At 48.7% G+C, this 24803-nt stretch overlaps 1 protein-coding gene across 2 annotated transcripts in view; it reads left to right on the plus strand.

Moving 5' to 3' along the window:
* Nucleotides 1-1475: 1475 nt before the first annotated feature.
* Nucleotides 1476-24803, plus strand: part of KIF4A (kinesin family member 4A) — a 187289-nt gene continuing 163961 nt past the window's right edge. For both annotated transcript variants that reach the window (XM_075324006.1, XM_075324007.1), the window contains exon 1: nt 1476-1624. The gene's annotated coding sequence lies outside the window, so the exon portion shown is untranslated. The remainder of the gene's footprint in view (nt 1625-24803) is intronic.

The following is a 24803-nucleotide window of genomic DNA, read 5'->3' on the forward strand; positions in this document are numbered from 1 at the left end:
GGATCCTGCGCCTATAGGCTTCCCTTATAACAAACAACGGACACCGATGGATCCGTCGCTGTCTGTTTTTTCGATGCAGACAAAAAACATTCATGTGGACGTCAGCTCTGTCGCCCCGGCAAACATTTTACGATGGATACGACGGATGAAATGTGAGGCCATCCGTCGCAATCCATCACTAATCCAAGTCAATGAGAAAAAAACGGATCCAGCGCTGGATCCGGTTTTTTTCACAAAATGACGGATTGCAACTGATGGCAAAAAACTGATGTGTGAAAGGGGCCTAAGTCAATCATTGTGTGGCTGAAGGGCCACCACATCAAAACCCTGTCATGGCCAGCCCAATCTCCAGACCTGAACTCCATTGAAAACCTCTGGAATGTATTCAAGAGGAAGATGGATAGTCACGAGCCATCAAACAAAGAAGAACTGCTTAAAGTTTTGCTCCGGGAGTGGCATAAGGTCACCCAAAAGCAGTGTGAAAGACTGGTGGAAAGCCTGCCAAGACGTATGAAAGCTGTGATTAAAAATCATGGTATTTCCACAAAATATTGATTTCTGAACTCTTCCTGAGGTAAACATATTAGTAATCTTGTCTAAATTATTATGAACTTGTTTTCTTTGCATTATTTGAGGTCTGAAAGCAATGCATTGTTTTCTTATTTTGACCATTTCTCATTTTTAGAAAATAAATACAAAATGTATTGCTTGGAAATTCGGAGACATGTTCTCAGTAGTTTATAGAATAAAAGAACAATTTACATTTTACTCAAAAATATATTTAAAGAGAGAAAAATCAGAAAAACTGAACATTTTCCAGTGGTCTCTTAATTTTTGCCAGAGCTGTATAAAAGATAGCGATAGAGACTTGGTATCATCATTTTCAGGTGAGATTCACTACGCAGTTATGGAGGAGAAAACGTAATAGCAGAATTGCAGTTTCCTCCATTGGATGTCGTCATTCAAAACCACAGCTCATCCTGCAAAAAAAACCCCAAACAAACAGCAGCAATAAAAAAGTTATGGCTCCTGGAAAAAGAGAAAAAAAAATACAAAATAACGATGATTGATAACAGCAGGCAGGGGCAGAGCACGGAGCCCCATTATCACTGCCAGTGCAAGTGCCATCATAGCGCCAGTACACAGAGTCGGCCACCACCGACAAGGGGCGGTCCTTAGTGGCTTTTAATACTGCGCATGCGCACTTTTCGGTTTTTGCAAAATCGCGGGAGCGCGCAAATGATGTTGATCCTAAAATCGTGAATCACTATATTGCGGTCCCTTCCCTAAAGACAGCGAATCATTCCGAAAGGTCGATGTTCACGTCAGCTGTTTTATTTTTTCTTGCCAGGATTTAATTATGGCCACTTCGGGAACATTCACCCCAACAAAGATGGCGGATAAATAGTCGGCGCTGCTTGCGTGCTCGTGCTGGACGGCGGTGACATACGTGTCCACTGATTGGCTGGTTCGAGACATTGTGAATATTTAAACTCTAGGCGGTTGTAGGCGAGAGAACCGGCTGCAGTGCACACGGCGGAGAGAACAGAACAGAGGGCCGAGGAGAGAGCAGCAGGCGGGAGATTCAGCGCGCATCAACCGGGGAGAGAGGACGGGCTCACAGGTATAAGCTGCGCCGGCGCTGCATGTACGGACGTGGCCGCCGCCCAGCTCTGATCCTGGCCCGGCCGCCTGCTCTGCATCCCGGGACCGGAGCATGGCGCCGACACATAGCGGAGCATCTCTCACCGGCACCCGGTGTGTCAGACAGTGCCGCTCTGCCATCTATTGCGCCCCCCCCCCCCAATCCGGTGCCGGTGCCGGTGCTGGTGCTGCGCTGCCATCTATTACCCCCCCTCCCCATCTCCAGTGTCAGGGGCGGGCTCTGTCTATTGCCCCATCTCCAGTGTCAGGGGCGGGCTCTGTCTATTGCCCCATCTCCAGTGTCAGGGGCGGGCTCTGTCTATTGCCCCATCTCCAGTGTCAGGGGCGGGCTCTGTCTATTGCCCCATCTCCAGTGTCAGGGGCGGGCTCTGTCTATTGCCCCATCTCCAGTGTCAGGGGCGGGCTCTGTCTATTGCCCCATCTCCAGTGTCAGGGGCGGGCTCTGTCTATTGCCCCATCTCCAGTGTCAGGGGCGGGCTCTGTCTATTGCCCCATCTCCAGTGTCAGGGGCGGGCCCTGTCTATTGCCCCATCTCCAGTGTCAGGGGCGGGCCCTGTCTATTGCCCCATCTCCAGTGTCAGGGGCGGGCCCTGTCTATTGCCCCATCTCCAGTGTCAGGGGCGGGCCCTGTCTATTGCCCCATCTCCAGTGTCAGGGGCGGGCCCTGTCTATTGCCCCATCTCCAGTGTCAGGGGCGGGCCCTGTCTATTGCCCCATCTCCAGTGTCAGGGGCGGGCCCTGTCTATTGCCCCATCTCCAGTGTCAGGGGCGGGCCCTGTCTATTGCCCCATCTCCAGTGTCAGGGGCGGGCCCTGTCTATTGCCCCATCTCCAGTGTCAGGGGCGGGCCCTGTCTATTGCCCCATCTCCAGTGTCAGGGGCGGGCCCTGTCTATTGCCCCATCTCCAGTGTCAGGGGCGGGCCCTGTCTATTGCCCCATCTCCAGTGTCAGGGGCGGGCCCTGTCTATTGCCCCATCTCCAGTGTCAGGGGCGGGCCCTGTCTATTGTTCCCGTGCTGTGCACCCGCCGGTCCTGTTAGCTGTACCTACCTTGTAGCACTGCTCTGCTTCCTAACGGTATATAAGTGACACTCCTGTGGTTGTGCTGCCTCATCATATTTTGTGACCTGTATGTGTGAGTCGGGGCCCTGGACAGCCCCCATTAACCCCTTCAGCCCCCGGGCACTTTCCGTTTTTGCGTTTTTGTTTTTTGCTCCCCTTCTTCTGAGAGGCGTAACATTTTTATTTTTCCATCAATCTTGCCATATGAGGGCTTGTTTTTTGCGGGACGAGTTGTACTTTTAAATGAAACCATAAGTTTTACCATATAGTGTACTGGAAAACGGCAAAAATATTCCAAGTGCGGAAAAATTGCAAAAAAAGTGTGATCGTACAATAGTTTTTGGGATATTTTATTCACCGTGTTCACTATATGGTAAAACTGAGGTATCTATGTGATGCCTCAGTTCGGTGCGAGTTTGTAGACACCAAACATGTATAGGTTTACTTGTATCTAAGGGGTTAAAAAAAATTCACAAGTTTGTCCAATAAAAGTGGCGCACGTTTTGCGCCATTTTCCGAAACACGTAGCGTTCTTATTTTTAAGGATCTATGCCTCAGTGATGGCTTATTTTTTGCGTCTCGAGCTGACGTTTATAATGGTACCATTTTTGCGCAGATGCTACGTTTTGATCGCCTGTTATTGCATTTTGCGTAAAACTTGCGGCGACCAAAAAACGTAATTTTGGCGTTTGGAATTTTTTTGCGACTACGCCGTTTACCAATCAGATTAATTGATTTTATATTTTGATAGATCGGGCATTTCTGAACGCGGCGATACCAAATATGTGTATATTTATTTATTTTTTAACCCTTTAATTTTCAATGGGGGGAAAGGGGGGTGATTTGAACTTTTAGGTTTTTTGTTTTTTTTTTTTACTTTTACTTTTTTTTTTTTTTATTTTACTAGTCCCCCTAGGGGGCTATAGCGATCAGCAATCCGATTGCTGATCGCTATCTGCTGATCACAGCAATACCGCTGTAATCAGCAGATTCAGTCACTTTGGTTTTCCCTCTGCTCTCGGCCGAGGGAAAATGAAAGTGAAACATCGTAGCAGCAGGCGTCATCACATGACCCTGTGCTACGATGGCAACCACCGATAGTCACGTTATAACACACGTGACTTCCGGTGGGGGCGGCGGTGAGTAACAAACATGGCCGCGCGCATTTAAATCTTGCTACCAGACTTTGGCAGCAAGATTTAAGGGGTTAATGGCCGCGGGTGGAAGCGATTCCACCCGCGGCTAGCAGGCACACATGTCAGCTGTTGAAAACAGCTGATATGTGTGCCGATCCACGCCGCCTGCCCGCGGCAGGGGGCGGGGCTTAACGGGACACGATCCTGGACGGATAGATCCGTCCAAGGTCGTGAAGGGGTTAAGGGTATGTTCGCACGCTGCGTTCTGTCAAGTGCAGAAAAAACTGCACCCTCTGGCAGCCTGGACAACTGTAAACACTAAGGGCGGTTTCACATTTGCGTTGTGAGGCATCCGTCACAGAGCGTTGTGTGATGGATGCGTTGCAAATAACTGATTCCTTTTTTAAAAGAAAGCTCTGCGTTATGATTTTTTTTTTCGCGAAAGGAGATTTGCGGTTGGGAGGAGAGGTGACCGCAAATCCCCCTGAGTGACTGCACTGAGCCGCGCAATTAGCTGTGCCTTCACTCACATCACGCCACAGCTGCAGTCCTCCACCTGAGCTGTTTGCGGGTCACCTGAATGAGGGCACAGCTAATCGCGTGGCTCACTTCAGTTGCTGATAAAGAGCAGTCGTGTTCTACTGCCGCTCCTGTCAGCTTCATGTAGCAGAGCTGAAAGCGTTGTGGGACCTCGTGTGGATTACGCTGGACCTGGAGGGGTATTTGGGGATTAATAAAGTGGGGAAAGAGGTTAAAGTAAATAATCATGGAAGGTATCTCGGGGAGACGCCTGCCATGATTAACCTAGGACTTGGTGGCAGCTATGGGCTGCTGCCATTAACTCCTTATTACCAGGGCTGTGGAGTCGGTAAGCCAAACCTTCGACTCCGACTCCTCAATTTTCTCTTGCACCGGCTCCGACTCCTACATATATTGCTTATAGTTAGGTGAAAAATTTATTGTAATACATGAACATGTGTATGTGAACATCAGACATTTAATTATTTTTATGATACAATAATCAAGATATTTAGATCATAAAATATATTTATTGGAATACAACTTTAGAACACAAAAAACTAAAATTGTAAATGATGTATATATGTATTACATATTTACAATTTATTAGTTTTTTGTGTTCTAAAGTTGTATTCCAATAAATATATTTTATGTTTTTCTAAATATCTTGATTATTGTATCATAAATAATTAAATGTCTGATGTTCACATTGTACTACAATAAATTTTTCACTTAAATATAAGCATTATACTAAATATTTAGTAAAATATTCAGCACATTCTGCATTGCACTACTGTCCCCAATTTATTATATATTCTCGGAGTCGGTGCATTTTATACCGACTCCACCAAAATGAGCTCCGACTCAGACTCCACGACTCCGACTCCACAGCCCTGCATATTACCTTGCTTGCCACCGCACCAGGGCAATTAGGGGTGAGCCGGGTAGAGTCCCGGGACTGTTGCATCTAATGGATGCGGCAATTCTGGGCGGCTGCTGGCTGATATTGTTAGGCTGTGGGCCTCCCCATTCTAAGAATACCAGCCTTCAGCCGTGTGGCTTTATCTTGGCTGGTATCAAAATTGGTGGGGACCGCACGCAGTTTTTTTTTTTTTTTTTTTTTAACTGCACAATATAGACCCGCCCACCAGCGTCTGTGATTTGGTTGAAGTGAGACAGCTATCACTCAGCGTGGGGGCGGGTCTGACTTCAACCAATCTTGGGCGCCGGTGGGCGGGGAATGCAGTGAATACTAGATGGAATAATGAGCGGCTGGCATTTTCAAAAGAGGAAAAGCCGCCAGAGGAGTGTGACAGCTGCGCCGGTGATTGGCGAGTATGAGAGAGAGGGGGGAGGGAGACCAGGAGTGATTTTAAACTATTTAGATCGTTCTGCTGGACATGCTGAGCATGCTCAGTAGAACGTGACGGGAACAGTCAGCGGATTCTGCCGCTTAGCGCATAGCGGCGGAATCCGCCGCCATAGACAATCATTACACACCTTGGCGGATACTAAATGAATCAGTCAAGGTGCGATATTTTAACAACACAAAAAGCGCTACATGCAGCGTTCCCTCCGCCCGACGCGTCAAAATAACGACGCAGCGTCGTCCAGCGGATGCAACGCAGACACTTGCGTTACAGTACGTCGTCAATACAAGTCTATGGAGAATAGTGCAGTGCATTAATGGACTGCGCTATTCTCCGTAGTGGCGGATTGCGCTGAACAAAAGTGTGAAACCGGCCTAAGTTTGACAAACAAAATGCATGCATTTTTGACAATACGGTCCCACTTGGCTCTGCCACATCTCCATAGAGCATGGCTGGCTGCGAGACTGAGCTGCGTGATCAGAATGAACTTAACCCGACTTCATTGTCATCGCGTGGCTCTGTGTGTCGTGTCCTGATTTGTGGTCACCGGTGAAGGACTCACTGGTGATCGCAAATCCCCTGAGTGTCTGAAGTGAGCTGCGCGATCAGCGGTGCCGTCACTCGGGTTACCCACGGCCAGCTGGAGTCCTCCACCCGAGACTGCAAATCACCTGACTGACGGCACCGCTGATCGTGCGGCTCACTCAAGTCACTTGGGCGACTTGCTGTCACAGTTGGAGGATCCAGCTGTGGCCATGGGTAACCTGGGTGATGTCATCGCTGATTGGTTGTGGTCTGTGGCACTTGCTGTCAGCTTCCGATGTAGCAGAGCTGGAAGTGTCGTGGGACCTCGTGTGGATTACACCGGACCTGGGGGGCAGTTTGGGATTAATAAAGTAGTGAAGGAGGTCGTGGTGGTTGTTTTTTTTTTTTTTTGCACAACATAGACCCACCCACCGTCGGCTGTGATTGGTTGCAATGGACGGCTGTCACTCAGCGTGGGAGCTTGTCTGAATGCAAGCAATCATAGGTGCTGGTGGTCGGGGAAGCAGTGAATACAAGATGGAATAATGAGCGGCCGGCATTTTCAAAAGCTGGAGAAGCCGCCGGAGCAGTGTGACAGCCGTGCAGCGCCGCGCCGGTGATCGGTCAGTATGACAGAGGGGGACTGACAGAGACCGATCTGCATTTTGTTTGTCAAAAAAGCACGCAGATCGCAACAAAAATGCAGTGCAAGCGCACAGCTAAACATTTTGGTTGCCTTTTGACACACCTCATTGATTTCAATGGGTGGAAAATGCAACTAAAAGGCACAGTGACACGCTGCTTCTTTTTAAAACGCATTGATTTTATCAGATATTTGTCATCCAAAACGCTGCATTTAAAAAAAGCAACGTGCGCATGGAATTTGCTTAATTCTCAGACATTCCTGGCGAAGCACAACACATGCATTTTGACAATGACACGCTGCAGTTTAAGGCCTTGTGCGCACTAGGCGTTTTTAGCGGCGTTTTTTACCGCGTTTTTGTGCTGAAAACGCAGTGACATTGCTTCCCCAGCAATGTCAATGGGTTTTCATAAGTGCTGTCCGCACACAGCGTTTTTTTTAGTCAATTATTTCTGCGTTTTTCGCCCATTGAATTCAATGAGATGTTAAAAACGCAATGAAAAACTCATATAGCCGCGTTTCTATGACTAAAAACGCAGCTATAAACGCAAGGGGTGGGTACTACAGTGACGTGTACAGGAAGAGGATTCCTTCTGTTGGTAAACACAGAAGCATGAATCCTCCCGGTACCGTCACCGCTGCTTCCACCTCCCGTCCTGTGCATGTCAGCTCCGTGCGGCGCCATGTCTGGGCGGGAGGTGGAGGCAGCGGCGAAAACCAAAGTGAACAGTAGAAAAAAAGTTTATATATATATATATATATATATATTATAATAGTCTGCAGGGTCCTGGTGCCATGCCCGCTCCCAGCTCCTCCCGGTACCGCCGCTCTGGCTGTGTGCAGTCTCCCCGGGGCAGGACCTGGCGGTGGATCACCTGACGCATCAGCTGATCGCGGTGTCGCCGGCTTTTTCGCGCCCGGCCGGCTATCAGCTGATCCTGCCGTCAGGGGACTTCATCAGCTGATTACCGGCAGCTCCTGCAGCGATCGGACGGGATCAGACTCCTGTCCAATCGATCGCTGCAGGAGCTGCCGCTAATCAGCACAGCACATAAGTGAGTATTTTTTTTTTTTTTTTTTTCCTACTGATGCATCAGCTGATTGTATAACCGGCTTTTATACAATCAGCTGATGTGTGATGTGATTCAGGCACTTGATCCTGACACATCATCTGATCGCTCTGCCTTCCAGCAAACCGATCAGATGATATTGGATCCTGATTGGACGGCGCGGGACCCTGACCCAGGATTACTGCGGAGGGGAGTTTATTTCAATAAAGATGGAGTCACTAATTGTGTTGTGTTTTATTTCTAATAAAAATATTTTTCTGTGTTGTGTTTTTTTTTTTTATTTTTTTTTTTTTCATTACTAGAAATTCATGGTGGCCATGTCTAATATTGGCGTGACACCATGAATTTCTCTAGTCCCTTCCACGACAGCATAGGAGGTTGTCTCTCCACGCCCTAATTGGGACAGGAAGTACAACAGGTTTAAAAGGACCCTCCCACCTCCCACAGCCAGTGTCTTTCCTGTCCCCATGGGGCATGGAGAGGTTTTTTATTTTCTCCTATGCTGTGGTGGCCGGCGAACTACAGTATAACTTTTTTTTTTTTTTTTTTTTTTTTTTTTCCCTGTTACCTTAAGCCGGGCAGCATCGGTCGGGCCTTCGCCGCTCCTCCCTTGCTGTTCCCTCACGCTGTGGGGGACCGCTGCTCCAGCCTTCCGGAACTCCTCTGGGGTGATGCAGGCTGTGGAGCTCCCCGGCCGGCGTCCTCCCTGAGCCGCCGGCCGCTTCCTCCATGCACGCTGCCGGAGCGATCCGGAAGTGCTCCCGGGGGCGGGACTTCCGGTCTAGCGAACTTCCGGTTGAGCGCTTCCGGTTCGCGGAGGCAGCGTGGAGGACACGCTGACACGGCCTGGCCAGGACCGGATGCAGGAGGCGGGGAACGTTAGCCGTCACTGGGGGGGCAGGCCCTTCTGCATAAGGGCTGCCGTGAAGACGTCAGATTCATGGTAAGCGACCGTGCTCCCTGTCATGTCTTCCGCTGCAGCTGCATCTGCAGAGCCCAGTGTGCCCCCTGCTACTGTAAGTATGGAGGGGGATGGTCCCTCAGGCATAGGTCTCAGGCAAATGATTTATGGCTCTCTGGTCTGTGTTTTCTAGGAGGACAAGGCCACTAAGAAAGCTGACAGAAATGAAAAGTCTGAGAAGTCAGAGAAGGCTGACAAGTCCGATAAGCCGGATAGACCTGACAGATTTGAAAAAATTTAAAAAATGTCCTGTCTGTATAAAGAAGCTCCCTGCAGTATGGGACAAAAAGCTTTGCCAACAATGTACGGACCAGATTATTAGGGCCGAACAACCGTCCCTGATAGACGAGTTGCGGTCCATGATGAAACAGGAGATTCAGGCCTCACTGGCCTCCCGCCCTGCTCCTGGCCCCTCTTCTCCAAAGAAGAGGAAACTCCAGTCAGCCCCGTCTGATCATGAGGACGCTGATTCCGCCTCAGAGGGTCCCGATGAAGGTCTTCCCTCTGTGAGGTCTGACCAGTCCTTTGTTTCCCTCAGAAGATTTGGGGGATCTTATTGGGGCAGTTCGGAGCACTATGGGGTTAGAGGAAGTGCAGTCTCTTCCCTCAATCCAGGATGAAATGTTTGCTGGCCTGAAAACAGTCAAACAATTAGGATTTCCGGTTCATGCCAATATTCTGGATATTGTCTCTCGGGAATGGGAATTTCCTGAGAGGCGGGTACGGAGTGACCCTAGACGCCGGTTTCCTCTAGAACCTTCGGGATTACATTGGGAGGTCCCGAAAGTAGACGTACAGGTGGCTAGGGTAGCTAAACAAACGGCACTTCCCTTTGAAGATACTTCCCAACTTAAGGATCAGATGGATAGGAAGGTAGAAGGCCTAATGAAGCGATCCTGGGAGGCATTGTCTTCTTCTATTCAGGCTAACATTGCCTCCACTTGTGTATCCAGGTCCCTAATTGGGTGGTTAGACCAGTTGGAGGCTCATGTTTCCCAAGGGACCCCTAGGGAGGAATTGCTGGAATCCCTCCCCTTGCTTAGGAAGGCTACCAGTTTTTTGGCAGATACCTCGGTGGAATCTGTCCGCCTGGCGGCCAGGACCTCGGTTCTATCTAACTCTGCCAGACGTGCCCTCTGGCTTAAGGCCTGGAGTGGAGACTCCACCTCCAAAATGAGGCTTTGCTCCCTTCCGTTTAAAGGGGATTTGGTGTTTGGGCCTGCCCTGGATGATATTCTGGACAAGGCGACCGATCGTAAGGCCTTGCCTGATCCTAGACCCACCAGGAAGCGGTCCTTTCGTCCCTCGATGCCTCAGGCCTCCCAGCCCAGAGGGAAAGGGAAGGCAGGCAGGTGGAGCTATCCTAAGGGTAGAGGGAGAAACATCCTCATCCCTCCCCATCAACAACGTCCTCAGCAGGACAAACAGTGACTCGGCCCGGGTGGGGGGACGACTCTCGGCGTTTCTTCCCCAGTGGCGGTCCATATCCACCTGCCAATGGGTTCGGAAGATCCTCTCGGAGGGTCTCCTAATAGAATTCATCTCCCCCCCCCCCCCCCTCCCCTCGTCCGGGTCTCCGAGTCACTGCTCTGGTGTCGCAGGTTTCACAGGCTCTGTTGTACGCAAAGATTCTAGAGCTAATGCACTCGGGGGTCGTTTCCCCAGTCCCGAGTCGGGAAGAAGGGGTAGGACACTACTCCCGCCTCTTCCTTGTCAAGAAGCCGTCTGGCGACGTCCGCATAATAATCAATTTAAAGCGTCTAAACCGTCAGGTCAGGTACCGGCGGTTCAAGATGGAGTCGGTAAAATCAGCTATTCCCCCTGATAGGTCTACACCACCAGATGGCCTCTATAGACCTGAAAGACGCCTACTTCCATGTGCCCATCCATCCGGGTCACAGGCAATACCTCAGGTTTGCGGTTCTACACGGGGAGGAGGTGCTTCATTTCCAATTCAATGTACTTCCCTTCGGGATCTCCTCGGCTCCAAGGATCTTTTCAAAGATCATGGCAGAGGTGGTCGCCTTCATATGATTGCAGGGTATCTGTCTGGTTCCATATTTGGACGACTTTCTTCTCATGACTCCCTCTGCTCCAACCCTCCGGAGCCATGTGGAAAAGTCTTTAGGAATCCTTCGGTCCCTAGGATGGATTCCCAATCTCAACAAATCACAGTTAAACCCCTCCTCCACTCGGCAGTTTCTCGGAGTGCTGCTGGACTTCGACCGACAGGCATCTTTTCTCCCGGAGGGCCACAGGGTAGCTCTGTTAGCCAAAATATCAAAGCTTCGCAGGCAGGCTCGCCCGACGCTTCGAGTGGCTATGTCAGCTCTGGGTTCTATGACGTCCTGCATTCCCTCAGGTGGGCTCAGGCCCATTCTCGGTGTCTCCAGGATCATATCCTGGCGCATTGGGACAGACTCCCTTCATCCCTAAACAGACGGTTTCGCCTCTCGGGGCCCGTCTCCTCATCCCTTCTCTGGTGGCTGCGGCCCACCAACCTGCAGGTGGGGGTTGCCTGGACTCGGGCACCCCTGGTTACACTGACCACAGATGCCAGCCTGCGAGGATGGGGTGCTATGGTGGCAAACTCCCCATTTCAGGGGGTCTGGAGTCCTTATGTCAGCTCCCAATCCTCCAATTACCGGGAGCTCAGGGCAGTCAGGGAAGCCCTCCTTGCGGCACAGGATCTCGTCCGGGACTCTCACGTCCTGGTATACTCAGACAATGTCACGACAGTGGCACATCTCCGCCATCAGGGCTGTACACGCTCAGGCGCCCTGAAGTCGGTATCCTCCCGGATCTTTCAATGGGCGGAACAATCACTGCTGTCCCTTTCTGCAGTGCATCTCAAGGGCTCACTGAATCTTCAGGCAGATTTCTTGAGTCGGCGGGATGGTCATCCGGGGGAATGGAGTCTGGATCAGGCGGTGTTCTGCTCTCTGGTGGCACGGTGGGGTGCTCCAGAGGTGGACCTCTTTGCTTCAGCAGAAAATCGCAAGGTCGCAACATATTTCTCCCTGAACCCTCGGGACAAGGCGTTGGGGGTGGACGCCTTCTGCCACGAATGGTCCTTTTTGCCTCGCCTACGCTTCCCCCCCCTCTTCCTCTTCTCGCACGCACCCTGAGGAAGATCAGAGACGACGGGGTCACAACTATCCTGGTAGCCCCTCTGTGGCCTCGGAGGAGTTGGTACAGCCTGATCATGACTCTCGGGATAGACGGTCCGGTCCTCCTGGGTTCAGACCCCAGTTTACTATCCCAGGGTCCGATTTTTCCATCCGGATCCCCAGAAACTCAAAAATTGGCTGCCTGGCTTCTGAGGCCCGGGTACTGAAGGCCCAAGGACTATCTGACAAAGTTGTGGCTACCCTACAGAAGAACCGTAAACCAGTGACTAATAGTATTTACAACAAAATCTGGAAGAGATTTTCCTCCTGGTGTGGTTCTCGGCCTCCTGGCCCACTCCGGCCTAATGTTGCGCAGATTCTAGACTTCCTCCAGAGTGGATTGGACTTAGGCCTTCGGCCTAGCACCCTGAAGGTTCAGGCATCAGCACTCGGTGCAGTCTTTGACACGGCTCTGGCGGATCATCGCTGGATCCGCCGGTTCTTTGTATCCACTGGTAGACTCTGTCCACGTCAGCGGGTCCTGACTCCTCGCTGGGATCTCAATGTGGTCCTTACCGGACTTTCTCAGTCACCATTTGAGCCACTGTCCTCCTGTACCATTCGTTCTCTTTCTCACAAGACTGCCTTTCTTGTGGCTATTACGTCTGCTCGTAGAGTCGGGGAACTTCAGGCTTTGTCTATTCGGGAGCCTTACCTGACCGTCAGAGATGACAGCATTGTTTTTCAGCTGGATCCTTCCTTCCCAAGGTGGTTTCGGATTTTCACCGTTCTCAGTCCATCATCCTTCCTTCCTTCTGTCAGAATCCTCGGACTCCCGGTGAGGAAGTGTTTCATTCTTTGGACGTCCGTAGGACTGTGTTGCACTACCTGGAGGTTACTGCTTCTTGGCGCCTTGATCATAACCTGTTTATCCAGCCCTTTGGTCGAAATAAGGGCAGGAAGGTGGCTAAGAGTACCGTCGCCAACTGGATTGTGCGGGCAATTAGAGACGCCTACCGCGCTCAGAATCTCTCTCCGCCTACCGGATTTACGGCGCACTCCACCAGAGCTACCACTGTCTCCTGGGCTGAATGGGCAGGGGCTTCTCCTGAGCAGATCTGCAAGGCGGCTACGTGGTCTTCGCTCCATACTTTCACGAAGCATTATCGTTTGGATCTGGATTCCAACAGGGATTTGGCTTTTGGCAGGAAGGTCCTGCAGGCTGTGGTCCCCCCCTAGGTATCAATTCTTTGGTATTCCTCCTATGCTGTCGTGGAAGGGACTAGAGAAATAAGAATTATTCTTACCGTTAATTCGGTTTCTAGGACCTTCCACGACAGCAGGTAATTCCCTCCCCTTTTGTATTCATATATTCCTGAATATGTGGTACCTCTCATATGCTATGGGTTCTTTGTAAGACACTGGCTGTGGGAGGGTCCTTTTAAACCTCTTGTACTTCCTGTCCCAATTAGGGCGTGGAGAGACAACCTCCTATGCTGTCGTGGAAGGTCCTAGAAACCGAATTAACGGTAAGAATAATTCTTATTTCGGGCTTAGGGCCAGCTGATAATATACAGCTAGCTCTAACTCCATTATTACCTAGCTAGCCACCCGGCTTCAGGGCAGCTGGAAGAGTTGGATACAGCGCCAGAAGATGGCGCTTCTATGAAAGTGCCATTTTCTGGGGTGGCTGCGGACTGCAATTCGCAGTGGGGGTGCCCAGAAAGCATGGGCACCCTGCACTGTGGATTCCAATCCCCAGCTGCCTAGTTGTACCCGGCTGGACTCAAAAATTAGGCGAAGCCCACGTCTTTTTTTTTTTTTTTTTTTTAAATTATTTCATGAAATAATTTAAAAAAAAGGGCTTCTCTATATTTTTGGTTCCCAGCCGGGTACAAATGGGCAGCTGGGGGTTGGGGACAGCCTGTACCTGCCTGCTGTACCCGGCTAGCATACAAAAATATGGCGAAGCCCATGTCATTTTTTTTTTCTTTTTGGGCAAAAAACTGCATACAGTCCTGGATGGGGGATGCTGAGCCTTGTAGTTCTGCAGCTGCTGTCTGCTCTCCTCCTTTCTTTTTTTTTTTTTTTTTTTCTTTCTTTCTTTCAATCAACAATCTTTAATGGCATTGTGCACTGATTAAAAACGCAGTGAACTGAATTACAGCAATAATACCTAAAATATAACTTTTAATAATTCCTCTAAAAATAGGGAAGGATCACCTTGCCTATGCCTAAAATTCAAAAGGTTGCAAAAACCCCATATCAACTCAGAGGGCTAGCATACCCTATAAATATACAATGACATCAAACACACAAATTAGTGCTGGCAAATTCATCAAATTTAGCCGATGTGGTCAAGATTATTAATGCAAATGCTCACTGAGATCCCATTCACGAATCAAGACAGTGGCATTAATCACAAACAATACCAAAATACCCACAGGTGTATGATTAATATGCTCCACATTCGGCTGAACAACATTAACCAGGGATTAAAAATAGCCAAGTTGTTAACCTGGTTAGTCTGATAGGGAACAATCTCACCCGATTTGCTGGTGTCTTGTCTCCCAATTGCGTTCAGTTGGTCCTCATAATCGGCGTTTCCAAAACGGACCCTCACCATACAGGTCCTGGACCCCCTATGATGGGACCAACTGTCCTCTCCCAGAATCTCCTCCCTTCTCCCGACGCGTTTCCTATATATCATTCATCAGGGGAGTTAAATGAGGAGACAACCTCTTACTGGGTTAATCTAGAAAAAAAAGTGAGAACATGGGGAGTAAACTGGGGCTCTTTTTATAAATATACATTAGCCCCCGACAGATCTCACCCTATAATGAAGAATCAAAGAGATTATGGCGACTTACCAGACGGTGACAGCAAATATCTTATCAGCTGTACACCGCTGCCCTGTCAGAGCTCTATTTAAAGCAGTCGCCGCTCTCCTGCCGGCGTCTGACATCACTTCCGTGACTACGCCCACCACTTCCTGTTTATGCGGTGGAACGCATCCATGGAGCGCACAGCGTCCCATAGGAAGTGATGTCACATCGTATCCGGCGCGCTCTTAACACCAAACTCGTGATGTAAGAACCGGGCGCATCAGCGCCTAGCAGCCCGCCCCCTCACCCACATGTGACAGCCCATCGCAATGTATCCTACCGCGCATGCGCTTAGTCCGTAATCCGGACATTCCACATGTTGAGTGACAAATTTTAGTATCCTATTAACAAAATGGGGCGAAAAAAACGCAAATACCAGATGATAAAAGCAGATCTCAGAGGTACATACCAGCACATATACACATACTAGAAAAAGGATCAGATAAAAAATCTCAAATTAAAAGATGACCAGAAAATGTCAGAGAACATTACAATTACTGAAAAACTATTTTAACACTTCAGCTCAGAGAAAGGTACTGGAGAGAGTAAATTCATAAACATGGGGCTCATAATTAATGTATACTAGGAATAGTAGAAGAAACAACTAACCAACTCCACCACCAACTAAGCTATACTCATGAAACTCACCCTACCTAGTTGCAGGGGTTGGCACCCTAAAGATAACGGTGGTTGGCGCCCCCGCTCGTTCGATGACTATCCCTCCTAACTACCACTAAAGCCTTCACCTATAAAAAGGGTGCATAAGAGATACATTCGTTCAGACCAAGAGGATGAATGGTTTTAAGTCAGAAAATCCACCTGCACTCCCTCTGGAGGATTTTTTTTTTTGTCCCAATCTCCTCCCCGCCTAAGTGGTGGAACTACATCAATTCCTTGGAAGGTGATTTGATTGATATCTCCCCCATGAAGAGAGTTAAGATGTTTTGCCAGTGGGGTGTCATTCCCAACCCTAACATCTCTCAGATGCTCTCCTATCCTTCTTCTAAATTCTCTTAGTCTTACCAATGTATTCTAGGCCACAGGAACATGTGACTTTATATATAACCCCTTTAGTGCGGCAGTTGATAAAACAGCGGATGTCAAATTCCTTCCTTATGTTGGTGCTCCAGAATTTCTTCCCTACCTTCATTGCACTACAAGCTACACACCCACTACAGCGAAAACAACCCTTAGGACTACTTCTGAGCCAGTCAGAACCTGTACCCCTGTTGTCAACGAAGTGACTATGGGTCAGTCTATCTTGTAGTGACCTAGCTCGTCTGAAGGTAATCTGGGGTTTCTCTGCAACAAATTTACCAATATCATGGTCCATTTTTAAAATGGACCAATGTCTTTCCAGTACCTCTCTCATAGCTTTTGAACCATTGTTGAACGTTGTGATAAAACGGACCAGATCAGCTGTATCACCCTGTTTCGGTGTCTGATATAAAAGAGCCGGTCTGCTGACCTCATTAATTTCCTCACGTGCCTTTTTGATAACCGTGTTTGGATAGCCTCTTTCACGAAATCTTTTTTCCAGGTCATCAAATTGCAGTACACACTTCTTTGTCGGTGCAGTTCCTTTTTATTCTCGAAAATTGTCCCTTTGGGATGCCCTTCTTTTGCGACAAAGGATGACTACTCTCCCACCTTAGTAACGAATTAGTAGCTGTCACCTTACGGTGGGTACTTGTAGTAATACATCCCTCATCAGTTTTCTCAATGAGCACATCCAAAAATGGCAGCCTAGATCGATTGGCTTCAGATGTAAAAAACAGTCCGAGATCATTAATATTCAATTCCCCTACGAAGTCAGACAGTTCAATTTCTGAGCCTTTCCACAAGATAAAGATATCGTCTATAAATCTGCACCATAGCAGGATTTTATCTGTGGGAAAGATGGAATCGCCTCCAAAAACCAGTCTCCTCCCACCAACCCAGGAGCAAATTTGCATACGAGGGCGCACAAGGGCTGCCCATCGCAGTGCCCCTGAGTTGGTGGTAGAAATGATTACCAAATGTAAAGATGTTACGTGTGAGGCAAAATTCCAAAGCTTCCAATAGGAAGGCATTATGTTCATGGAACTGTCTCCCTCGGCCGTTTAGGAAGTGTGCTACTGCTTGTAGACCTAGATCGTGTCTTATTGATGAGTATAATGACTCTACATCAATACTAGCTAGAATGACGTCTCTATCCAAAACGACACCCTCAAGTTTCTTCAAAAGGTCAGTCGTGTCTCTTAGGTACGAGTTGAGAGAGATAACAAAAGGCTTAAGAAGTTCATCCAGGTAAATTCCCAAATTCTGGGTAAGACTGCCTACTCCGGAGACTATCGGCCTCCCCTTTAATGGGTTCATCCCTTTATGTATCTTAGGGAGACAATAAAATGTTGGAATCACCAGGAATTTAGGAAGAAGGAAGTCAAATTCCCTTTTATCAATTAAACCCTTGTCTCTTGCTCTCAATAACATCTCTCTCAACTCGTCCGTGTGAACTTTAATGGGATTGTTGGCCAGTTTGCCATATCCACTGACGTCATTCAAAATACTAAGGCACATGTCCTTATATCCATCAACATTCATCAGGACGATATTTCCGCCCTTATCTGACTTTTTTTATGATCAGCTCTGAGGAACGCTCCAGGGACAACAAACCCCCCCCCCCCATTTCAGCCTTGGAGAGATTGAAGTCCCGGGACCGGCCTGGCTGTAGATCTTCAATGTCATGGGTGACCAAATTACAAAAGATATCAATGGCGCTTACGTCACTCATTGGTGGTGGCATTTTCTCACTCTTTTGCTTGAGGCCTGTGAAAGGGCCGTGACCCATAATGTTAGACTGCTTTATAGTATAGGTGAAATTGATCCTAACGTCCTCCAAAATTTCCTCTGATATACCTAATTCAGCACTTTGTTTTTTGTTCTCCCTTATAAAATGTGTTTTCCACTTGAGTTTGCGAATGAACAAATTCAAGTCCTTTACCCCCTCAAACTTGTCAAAGTCAGATGTAGGAACAAACCCCAGACCTTTATTAAGGACTGCTCTTTCTGCATCTGTCAACAGATGACTTGACAGATTGATTATCTGGGTTGACCCGGTGGTAGGGGGGGTTGTTCTGTCGTTGCTTGTTTCTGAGCGGGTAGTGTGTTTGCTCTAAAAAACAATAACCACCATGTCCCTTCCCTTTGTTCTTACCCCTCCCACGGGAGGCTATATTTCTGCCCTCCAGGTCTGATGTTTCTGTATCTGTGGAGGTACTCTCAGGCTCACTCTGTCTGACGGGTCTACTGGAGAAAAAATGGTATGCTTTATTATCTCTAAACTCCTGCAAATCCCTAATATAAAATCTATGCTTTTTCTCTTTAAGATGATATTGAAATTTTTCAATGGTGTTCTGGAGAGTCACCTCTTTATTTACAAATTCACTATCACCTGAAAATTTCTTTGTTATATCTATCTGTTCCTTCAAAGCTAGTTCTACGGTTGCCAGATTTTTACGTTCCTCCTCCCACTTCAGGGCTAATTCAGGACTTTTGTACCTGAAGCCAGGTGTAAGAGAAATTCTAAGGTACCTCGGGACAATTTTTGCCTTCAAATAATTTTCCAGTGATTGCACCTCCCACCATGAGGTGGTGCGATCTTTATAAATTCTAGTTAAATCATTAAAGGCCCCATTTAGAGTGGGGGTATATTTTTTTTTTTTTCTGGACAAAGTTCCTTTCTGAGAACACCTTTTGCCTCTGAGATCCAGTTATTCGTGTCTATGCCGGCTGTCAAGAAACCTGCCATATCACATTAAACAATAATACAGCCACTGGTATGGTATATATGATTGAGGAAACTGAATTACAGCAATAATACCTAAAATATAACTTTTTTGTTAATAGGATACTAAAATTTGTCACTCAACATGTGGAATGTCCGGATTACGGACTAAGCGCATGCGCGGTAGGATACATTGCGATGGGCTGTCACATGTGGGTGAGGGGGCGGGCTGCTAGGCGCTGATGCGCCCGGTTCTTACATCACGAGTTTGGTGTTAAGAGCGCGCCGGATACGATGTGACATCACTTCCTATGGGACGCTGTGCGCTCCATGGATGCGTTCCACCGCATAAACAGGAAGTGGTGGGCGTAGTCACGGAAGTGATGTCAGACGCCGGCAGGAGAGCGGCGACTGCTTTAAATAGAGCTCTGACAGGGCAGCGGTGTACAGCTGATAAGATATTTGCTGTCACCGTCTGGTAAGTCGCCATAATCTCTTTGATTCTTCATTATAGGGTGAGATCTGTCGGGGGCTAATGTATATTTATAAAAAGAGCCCCAGTTTACTCCCCATGTTCTCACTTTTTTTTCTAGATTAACCCAGTAAGAGGTTGTCTCCTCATTTAACTCCCCTGATGAATGATATATAGGAAACGCGTCGGGAGAAGGGAGGAGATTCTGGGAGAGGACAGTTGGTCCCATCATAGGGGGTCCAGGACCTGTATGGTGAGGGTCCGTTTTGGAAACGCCGATTATGAGGACCAACTGAACGCAATTGGGAGACAAGACACCAGCAAATCGGGTGAGATTGTTCCCTATCAGACTAACCAGGTTAACAACTTGGCTATTTTTAATCCCTGGTTAATGTTGTTCAGCCGAATGTGGAGCATATTAATCATACACCTGTGGGTATTTTGGTATTGTTTGTGATTAATGCCACTGTCTTGATTCGTGAATGGGATCTCAGTGAGCATTTGCATTAATAATCTTGACCACATCGGCTAAATTTGATGAATTTGCCAGCACTAATTTGTGTGTTTGATGTCATTGTATATTTATAGGGTATGCTAGCCCTCTGAGTTGATATGGGGTTTTTGCAACCTTTTGAATTTTAGGCATAGGCAAGGTGATCCTTCCCTATTTTTAGAGGAATTATTAAAAGTTATATTTTAGGTATTATTGCTGTAATTCAGTTTCCTCAATCATATATACCATACCAGTGGCTGTATTATTATTAAAAACGCAGTGAGCAAAAACGCAGCAAAAAACGCACCAAATCGCAGCAAAAACGCATGCGTTTTTTCTGCGTTTTTTAGCCGCGGCTGCGCTTTTTTAGACAAAAACTCACATAACGCAGCGTGAAAAAAACGCCTAGTGCGCACATACCCTTAAACGCAGGAAAAAAGCAACATGTGCACATAATCTAATAACTACTCTAAGAGACATGGTGCTGCCCCCGTGTGTGGTGCCCCTGAGGATTCAGTTGCCACAGGGTACTGCACCTCACTTAAGGTGCAGTATTCATCTCAGGTAAGGCTGGTTTCACATCAGCGTTTTTGCCTATAGGCAAAAAAGCGCATATGACTGGATCCTGTGGATTGAATGTGCAACGCATGCAACCACAATGTTTTACCGGATCCTTCTACTTGCGATGGATGCAGCGGGACACAGAATTTATCGGCGGCACTGGAGTTGGCTGATCTCGCAGCCTGCACACGCTGCGATGGATGCAGGTTAACAGCCGTCACTGCTTGCTGCTGATCACTTGTGACCGTGTGCGGACTGTGTGGTCTGGAATCAGCTGAGTTCAGATCAGCTGACTCCAGTGTCAGCTGAACTCAGCTGACCTCACAAGCCTGCACACACTGTGATGGAGAACAAGTAATTAGCAGACACTGGAGTCAGCGGATCTGAACTCCTAGCCAGCAGAGCATGTAATCAGGTTAGCTGACTCCAGTGTTGGCCGATTACTTGTTCTGTGTCCCGCTGCATCCAATCGGCCAACACTGGTCAGCTAATCTGATTACGTGTTCTGCTGGCTGTGTGGTCAGGAGTAGGGATGCGTGAGCAGTAAAATGCTTGATAGACAAAGTGTGTGTGTGTGTGTGTGTGTGTGTGTGTGTGTTCATGTCTTCCTCCCCCCAAACACATAAGGGGTAAAAAAAAAAAAACAAAAAAAAAAACTGCATGGGCTCCTGTTGTATTTTCTATTGCTAAGGGTAACCTAAGCAGCTATTGGCTGCTAGCCCCCATTGCTTGGTGTTGCCTTCACTGGCAATGGAAAATCCAGGGAAACTTTTTTTAAGGGTTTTTTTTTTTTTGCCAAAAAACTGAAGTAAAATTATGTTGGCTTAGCCATATTTTTGTATGCTAGCCAGGTACAGCAGGCAGGTACAGGCTGCCCACAACCCCCAGCTGCTTGTTTGTACCCAGCTGAGAACCAAAAATATAAAGCACACTTTTTTTTTTTTTTTTTTTTTTCTTGCAATAAAATTTAAAAAAAATAAGACGTTGGCTTTGCTGAATGTGTCCAGCCAGGTACAACTAGGCAGCTGGGGATTGGAATCCACAGAACTAGGCAGCTGGGGATTGGAATCCACAGTGCAGGGTGGCCCAAGCTTTCTGGGCCCCCACTGCTAATTGCAGTCCGCAGCCGCCCCAGAAAATGGCACTTTCTTAGATGCAGAGCCAGAAGATGGTGCTTCTATCAGCGGCCCTAGTGCTGGGTGGCACGCTAAGTAATAAGGGGTTAATTCCAGCTTTGTTTTACCAGCTGGTATAAAGCCCAAGATTCTTAATGTCAGGCCAAGTTTGACCCAGCCAATAAGAATCTCCAATAAAGGGTTAAAAAAGACACCACACAAAGAAAAAATACTGTATTAGAAATATACAGACACACTCCTCTTTGTTACTCCCGTTCACCCCTCCACAATCCTGCTATTTTGTCAGATTTCTATACTGACCATGCCAGGCTGCTTTCCCATTGAAATACACTGCAGGTACCACCACAATCTAACGGATCCATTGACATGCGGTATTTTGCCCAAGGACAAACTCATTTTGAAAAAAAGGTAAAATACCACAAAGCAACAGATCAGTGTGCCGCATGCAACTGCATATTGCCGCCATTCAAATGCACATGCATTAAAATGACTGCATTTGTAAAGAATCTGGCTTTACAGCAAAAAATCCATTGGTGCCGCAGTTAAGAGAAAAAAAAAAAAAGCCGATGTGAAAGCACCGTAAGGAGGGGGTTACCCACCGGTGTTTCCAGATTTCACCTTACATACAGCTTGGGTACCCTCCCACTGGGGACTTGAGTAGGGTAGGGGGGGGGTTTGCCATCATGAGTCATGTGACTTTCCCGGTCACTGGGGCAATCACCTAGGGGGCGGGCACCACTTGGGTTAGAAGTAGGAGCAACTCTTACACAAACGTCAGTCAAGTCGGGACGTCAGTTCTGACACCATGACACCACTCTCTTACTTCTTTTTCTTCCCTGTGTCTGATTCTTGGCGCGGGAAGCTCAGCCCAGGTTCCTCACTCCTTGAGTGACATCCCTCGGGAAAGACTCTTTCAAATACCAGTGACTACCTGTAACCCAGCACGGCGGAGATGGGTACCCCCGGGCAAACTAAGGACAGTGTGTAATGACCTGGAACAGCATCTGCCGTGTCCGTCCTTCATTGCCGGCCCTTCAGTGCCAACGGCCACTACTACCACAATCATCCTCCCTGGGGCCTAGCTTTGCCTGCGGGAAGCTGAACTACCCTAGCTGCGGCACCATCCACCCCGAGACTGACCGCAGCGGCAGCTAATCCCTGGCCGCATACTGCAGGTGGCGTCACAAGACTACTCACAACATCCTCACCATCTCATCCGCCTCCCTTTTATTGTACACCTCGGGTCCACGAAACCGGGCAAGGGCCACTCGTGACATCCCAGACCCAACATAACTGACCCGGTGACGAGTATTCAACCCCTTGCCCTGTGAGTGCTAAACGTGTGTATGCCATTGTTCCTCATTATTGAGCAGAGCCTATGACTGGGGCAGTGTGGTGGCACTTGGAGGGGTGTGTCCAGTTTTCCTGATTATTTGCTACCCGAATGTAACATTACGATGTCATGCCAATCTGCAGACACTGGGGTACAGTGTGCGGGTAATATGATAGGAAAGTGCTCTGCTCCCAGAATACAATGTAATGTGGTATATACGGCAGTAGTAGCATCAATCTGCTGCCAATGATCTGTAATCTGACATGTTCCTCACCAGGGTCTCGCTGCTCCAGGCAGACCAGTTCTAGTGATGTGTACATGGCTATGTGGTATACTGTACATGTGACAGGCAGCACCGGTGAATCCTCCAGGACGGGCACATGGTACTGTCTGTGGACCACCTGCTCTAGCACTCCCCATTGTGCTTTCTATTGCCAGTGCAGTGTTGTCTGCTGGCTCTGCCCATCCTCCAGCTGGCACAAGCTTTGTGTCGCCCAGAGAATGGGGGTACTCTCTCCTGGGCAGTAACAATGGAAATGTCACTCTGGTGGCTGTTGCCCGGTCCCGTGCTCTGGGCCCCTTTTGGAAAATGGGGGTATTTACAGGGGAGATGAGTTTTTGTCATGCGATGCCACCTGCGGGTTGCAGTTAATTGAGCAGCAGCAGTTCTCCAATGTGGGTACTCCCAGGGATGGTAGTAGTGGCAGCTGTGATGGTAGGCTCTCCGCAGGTAGGGCTGTGCGTGGGAGATATGAGGCAATAATGGAGACCCACCAGGTTGTCTTTAACAGTCTCTAGTCACTGTGGACCCAGGGGTTGCTGGTTTGCTCTGTCCCCGGAACTCAGTTGATTGTGTCCCCATAACGTAGAGCGTTTAAGGGCCCCGACTGTGTTTTGGGGTGCAGTCTCATTCTCTATACGGCGGGCAGTGCAGACCCTGCGGGGAGGTTAGTGTCCGAACGCCGATCCTAGTTTACTGCTGATGCCCCCGGATTATTTAGTTTGGTGAAGTCCGTGAAGGTGTCCTCACCGAGCAGGTATTTGACAAACAGTCTGAAACTTGCGCTTGACCTAGGGCCCTGTGCCCCGGTCCCAGCGGTATCTCGGTACCAGTCCTGGCGACCTCTCCTGTGCCCCCGGGGTTACCATTACACCAACCCAGCTCAGGCACATCCGCACACCTCTCCTGTGTGCCACCGACTCTCAACTCACTACAAACTGGCTGCTGACCCCTCCCCACCAGGCTGGCTATACCCAGGGACTTGTTTCCATGACGACCATCCCCTTACATGGTTAACCCTCTGTCCAGTGTGGAGAGGAGAACTAGGATTTAGATTGTTTTGGTGGAATTGGCACTGGTACTCCAGGTCCCAGGGAATAGGTCCTGCCTCCCCTAGAGGATGCAGTTCCATGTAGTGCCCTGAGGGTCTCAGGGGCGCTAAATTGGCATTGCTTAGAAGAGCATTAGGTGATTACTTAAAGCAGACCTGGGCAAGGGGCAGCCTGCGGGCCACATCCGGCCCGCCTACTGTCTGTGACCGGCCCGCCCATTAGATCAGAGTTGGAGACGTGGTGCTGCTTTTCCTGCCGGGCAGGAACTTTCCAAATGACACACGCACGCTGTACTGACGACATCAGGGCGCGCGTGTCTCACAGAAAACGCTGCCGGACAGGGAACAGAGGACAGATTCCTGCGTTCCGCTGCTACACTGTGCGGAGCTTCAGGATCGGTCCTCTGTTCCCTGCGGCAGCTTTCTCTGTGACACACGCGCGCCCTGATGTCGGCAGTACAGCGCGTGTGTCTCATTTGAAAAGTTCCCGCCCGGCAGGAGAAGTGGCACCAGCCGGTGCCTAGACAGACGCGGGGGCAGGGGCCGTACAAGAACAGTGGCGCAGCCAGGGCCCATACCAGGGAAGGATCGGCTCAACGGGGGACCCGTACGGAGATGCCTGAGGAGGGCGAGGTGAGTGGTCACTAATAACCTGAGGGGAAGGTGGAGGGGGGGTAACTGGTGTAATATTTGGGTGTAGTGATGTAGTATATGGGAATGTAATGATGTAGTTTTACAGGTGCAGTATATAGTGCTGTAATGTATT

This window comes from Anomaloglossus baeobatrachus, chromosome 9 (genome assembly GCF_048569485.1).
Source record: "Anomaloglossus baeobatrachus isolate aAnoBae1 chromosome 9, aAnoBae1.hap1, whole genome shotgun sequence".
NCBI classification, from domain to species: domain Eukaryota; kingdom Metazoa; phylum Chordata; class Amphibia; order Anura; family Aromobatidae; genus Anomaloglossus; species Anomaloglossus baeobatrachus.